The sequence below is a fragment of the Sapajus apella genome, unplaced genomic scaffold (genome assembly GCF_009761245.1).
Source record: "Sapajus apella isolate SASKATOON/1434 unplaced genomic scaffold, GSC_monkey_1.0 scaffold35, whole genome shotgun sequence".
Lineage (NCBI taxonomy): Eukaryota > Metazoa > Chordata > Mammalia > Primates > Cebidae > Sapajus > Sapajus apella.
The window spans coordinates 139959-145528 of NW_022436975.1; the positions used below are offsets into that span (position 1 = coordinate 139959).

Here is a 5570-nt window from a genome sequence, read left to right on the forward strand (position 1 = left end):
CAGGCTGGTCCCAAATTCCTGGCCTCAAATCATTCTTCTTCCTTGGCCTCCCAAAGTGCTGGGATTACAGCGTGAACCATTGTGCCTGGCCTAGAGGTTGTGTTATTCCTCGAACCAAAGGGAAAGAGAACTTTTATTGAAAACATTCTATATGTCAAGCACTTTGCATAGAGTACCTCACTTGTGTTTTCTTTTTAGTCAAAATAATATATTTTCATAGATAAGGTAAAATAGTACAAAAAAGTTTCTCGTAAAATCCACCAATCCCGTGCACATCTTATTCCATTTGTTTTTATTGAGATAATTGTAAATTCATAGACAGTTGTGAGTAATACAGAGAATAGTTGTTTTATAAACTGATTCTGGAGGCTGGCCCTTGCTAGATCAAAGTGTTGGCAGATTTCATGTCTGGTGATGGCCTGCTTCCTTGTTCATAGACAGCCATCTTCTCACCATGCCTTTGCGTGGTGGAAGTAGTAAAGGAGCTCTCCAAGGTCTCTTTTATAAGGGCATCCATTCTATAACTTCTTATCACCTACCAAAGGCGCCACGTCCTAATATCATCACCTTAGGGGTTAGGATTTCAACAAATGTATTTTAGGAGACACAAACATCGGGCCATAGCAATTCTGTGCAGTTCTATCACATGTGTGGGTTCTGTAGGTTCATGTATCCACCACCATAGTGAAAACACTCTCCGTTAGCACAAGGATCTCGTATAATCACAGTTACTCACTTCCAGTAGCTCCCTTGCCTAATTACTGAAAAAAATTTTGTCATTTCAAACATGTTACCTAAATGGAATAATATAATATGTAACCTTTTGAGTTTTTTTTTTTAAATACAACATAAAACTGTCATGATTTATCCAAGTTGTTGTGCATATCAGTAGTTTCTTTGTTTTAATTGCTGAGTAGTGTTTCATATAACGGATATACCAGAGCTTGAATTAACATTTACCATTGAAGGACCTCTAAGCTGTTTCCAGGTTTCGGTTATTGCAAATAAAACTGCTGTGAACATTTGTGTACAAGTTTTTGTGTGAACATAAGTTTTCATTTCTCTGAGATAAATGCCTAAGTGTGTAATTGCCAGATCCTATGGTAATTTGATAATTAATTTTCTAAGAAACTGATGGACTTTTCCAAAGCAGCTGTATCTGTATAATTTTTTTTTTTTTTTTTGACGCGGAGTCTCGCACTGTCGCACAGGCGCGATATCCGCTCACTGCAATCTCCTCCTTCCGGGTTCAAGCAGTTCTCCTGCCTCAGCCTCCCTAGTAGCTGGGACTACAGGTGTGTGCTGCCATGCCCAGCTAATTTTTTTTTGTATTTTTAGTAGAGACGGAGTTTCACTACTTTGGCCCGGAAGGTCTTGATCTTCTGACCTCGTGATCCGCCCACCTCGGCCTCCCAAAGAGCTGGGATTACAGGCGTGAGCTGTATCTGTATAATTTTACAGTCCTATTGGCAATGTTATGAGTCAGTTTTATAGATAATAAAGTTTACCTTTTTAAAGTGTAAAATCCAGTGGTGTTTAGTATATTTACAGAGTTGTATAAGTGTTGCTAATTGTAGAATATTTTCATGACCCCAAAAAGAAACCCCATAGCTATTACTTAGTCACTCCCCATTCTCTCTTCCCTCATCCATTGATAACCACTAAGCTACTTTCTGTGTGTATGGATTTGCCTGTTCTGGACATTTCATATCAAGGGAATCATGGACTGTGTGGTCGTTTTGTTACTGGCTTCTTTCATTAAGCATAATGTTTTACAGGTTTATACATGTTGCATGTATCAGTATTTCATTCCCCTTTATTTTGAATGAAGTTTTCATTGTATGGATATACTGCATTTTAAAAATTCATTTGTCAGTTGATAGACATTTGGATTATTTCCACTATTGGACTTTTAAGAATAATGCTGCTTTGAACATTTTTTTTTTTAATTGAGATGAGTTCTCACTATATTGCCTAGGCTGGTCTCAAACTCAGGGGCTCCAGAGATCCTCCCACCTTAGCCTCTCAAGGTGCTGGGATTACAGGTGTGAGCCACTGTGCCTGGACTGCATTGAACATTTGTGTATGTATTATTATTACTATTATTATTATTATTATTATTTTTTTTTTTTTTTTGAGACGGAGTTTCACTCTTGTTACCCAGGCTGGAGTGCAATGGCGCGATCTCGGCTCACCGCAACCTCCGCCTCCTGGGTTCAGGCAATTTTCCTGCCTCAGCCTCCCGAGTAGCTGGGATTACAGGCACGCGCCACCATGCCCAGCTAATTTTTTTGTAATTTTAGTAGAGACGGGGTTTCACCATGTTGACCAGGATGGTCTTGATCTCTTGACCTCGTGATCCACCTGCCTCAGCCTCCCAACGTGCTGGAATTACAGGCGTGAGCCACCATGCCCGGCCCTACTATTTTTTTGAGACGGAGTCTTGCTCTGTCACCAGGCTGGAGTGCAATGGCATGATCTCGGCTCACTGCAACCTCCGCCTCCCAAGTTCAAGCAATTCTCCTGCCTCAACTTCCTGAGTAGCTGGGACTATAGGCATGCGCCACCACACTCAGGAAATTTTTGTATTTTAGTAGAGAAAGGGTTTCACTATGTTGGCCAGGATGGTTTCAATCTCTTGACCTAATGAGCTGCCCACCTCGGCCTCCCAAAGTGCTGAAATAACAGGCACAAGCCACCAAGCCTGGCCTTATGTATGCATCTTTATGTAGACCTAAGTTTTTCTTTCTCTAGCAGTGAAAATTTTGGGTCACATAACAACTATATGTTCACATTTTGGATAACTGCTAAACTTTTTCAAAGTGGTTGCACCTTTTACAGTCTCACCAGCAAAGAATGAATATTCTAATCTCACGATATGCTTGCTAACACTTGCCATTGCCTGTCTTTCGATTTTAGTCATCCTGATGGTTATGAAGTGTTACCTCACTGTGGTTTGGTTTGCAGTTCTCTAATGAGGTTGAGCATCTTTTCATGTACTTATTGGGCATTTCTGTATCTTCTTGAAGAAATGCTTATTCAGCTTATTTGGCCGCGTTTTAGTTGGGTTATTTGCTGTTTTATTGTTGAATCATGAGTCTTTTAAAATTCTGTATACTGTTCCCCCGTAAGATGTATGATCCGCAGATATTTTCTCCCATCCTTTGGGTTTTCATTTTCTTATTGAAGTAAAAAAGTTTTAAAAAATTTTGATGAAGTCCAATTTGTTTTTTTGTTGTTGTTGCTTGTGCTTATTGGTGTCATATCTAAGAAATCATTGCATAAACCAAGGTCACAAAGATTTATTCCTATGTTTTCTTCCAAGAATTACAGTTTTAGCTCTTACATTTAGGTCTGTGATTCATTCAGAGTTAATTTTTCTACACACTGTGAGGTGGGGTACAGCTTCATTTGTTTGCATGTGGATATCCAGTTGCCTCAACACTATTTGTTGAAAAAGTTGTTCTTTCTCCTTGAATTGTCTTGGCACTTTTTTGTTTTAATAGAAAATCAGTTGACCAAAAAAGTAAAGGTTTGTTTTGGCCTGTGAATCCTATTCCACTGGTCTTTGTATCTGCCTTTATTCTTGTACCATTACTGTCTTAATTACTGTAACTTGGCAGTGTTGAAATTAGAAGTGTGAGTTTCTGACTTGTTTTCTGCTTTGTGATTGTTTTAACTGCTTTGGGTTCGTTGCATTTCCATATGAATAATAGCAGCTTGTCAAGTTTTGCAAAAAGCCATCTGGGATTTTGATTGGGTTGAATATGTAGAAAAATTGGAGAGTATTATTTTAACAATATTCTTCCCATGAACATAGGTTGTCTTTCCTTTTATTTAGACCTATAATTTCTATCTGTGCTTCATAGTTTTCAGTGAAAAAACCCTACACTTCTTTGGTTAAATTTATTTCTAAGAGTTTATTCTTTTTCATGCTATTTTGAATGCAGTTCTACTGGCACATGCTACTGTGCCTGGCTAATTTAAAAAAAAAAAAAAAAATTTGGGCCGGGCGCGGTGGCTCAAGCCTGTAATCCCAGCACTTTGGGAGGCCGAGGCGGGTGGATCACGAGGTCAAGAGATCAAGACCATCCTGATCAACATGGTGAAACCCCGTCTCTACTAAAAATACAAAAAATTAGCTGGGCATGGTGGCGCGTGCCTGTAATCCCAGCTACTCAGGAGGCTGAGGCAGGAGAATTGCCTGAACCCGGGAGGCGGAGGTTGCGGTGAGCCGAGATCGCGCCATTGCACCCCCAGCCTGGGTAACAAGAGCGAAACTCCATCTCAAAAAAAAAAAAAAAAAAAAAAAAAAAATTTTGCAGAGATGGGGTCTCACTCTGATGCTCAGGCTGGTTTCAAATTCCTGGGCTCAAGGGATGCTTCTGTTTTGGCCTCCCAAAGCTCTGGGATTATAGGTATGAGCCAGCTGCACCCAGCTCAGTTGATTTTTTTTAATACTGAGATTGTATCCTGGAATTCTGCTGAACTCATATATTGGTTCTAATAATTGTTTGGGGTTTCTGGGGTGTGGATTCCTTAGGATTTCCTATGTATAAGATCATGCAGCTGGGTGTGGTGGCTCACACCTGTAATCCCAGCACTTACGGAGGCCGAGGCAGGTGGATCACTTGAGGCTAGGAGTTTGAGACCAGCCTGGGTAATATGGTGAAATTGCTTCTCTACAAAAAGTACAAAAATTAGCAGGATGTGGTGGCTCATGCCTGTGGTCCCAGCTACTCGAGAGGCTGAAACGAGGATTGGTTGAGCCAAAGAGGTAGAAGCTGCAGTGAGCCATGATCGCGCCACTGTAGGCCATCTTGGCAATGGAGTAAGACCCTGGTCTCTCTCTCTCTCTCTTTTTTTTAAATTTCCCTGAGACAGAGTCTTGTTCCATCACTCAGGCTGGAGTGCAGTGGCGCAATCTCAGCTCACTGCAACCTCCGCTTCCTGGGTTCAGGCAATTCTTCTGCCTCAGAGTCCTGAGTAGCTGGGATTAGAGGCGTGTGCCACCATGCCAGGCTAATTTTTGTATTTTTAGTAGAGACAGGGTTCAGCATATTGGCCAGGCTGGTCTTGAACTCCTGACCTCATGATCTGTCCTCCCAAAGTGCTGGGATTATAGGCGTGAGCCACTGCGCCAGACCGACCATGTCTCTTAAAAAAATTAAAAAAGAAAACAAAAAATATGCTGTGTGTCAGTAGAGATAATTTTAATTTTTCTAATTTAGACATCTTTTATTTCTTCTCATTGCTATGACCAGAACCTCCAGTCAGTTATTGAATGTAAGTGGCAAGAGTTGACATTTTTTCTTTTTCCTTCTTTCAGGGATAAATTCAGTGTTTCACTATTCTGTATGATGTTAGCTGTGGGTTCATTCTTTTTAGATACATTTTTATCAGGTTGAGGAAGTAACTTTCTATTGCCAGTATGTTGAGTTTTTACCATGGAATAGTTGTTGGCCTTTGTCAGTTGCTTTTCCTATATCTAATTGAGACGATCCTGTGCTTTTTATCCTTTGTTTTGTTAATATATGACATTGATTGAATTTTGAATATTACCTCAACTT

General features: G+C 40.3%; 1 protein-coding gene across 1 annotated transcript in view; it reads left to right on the plus strand.

The window, feature by feature from the left end:
- Positions 1 to 5570, plus strand: part of SPIDR (scaffold protein involved in DNA repair) — a 468259-nt gene that overhangs the window by 5499 nt on the left and 457190 nt on the right. The window lies entirely within an intron of this gene.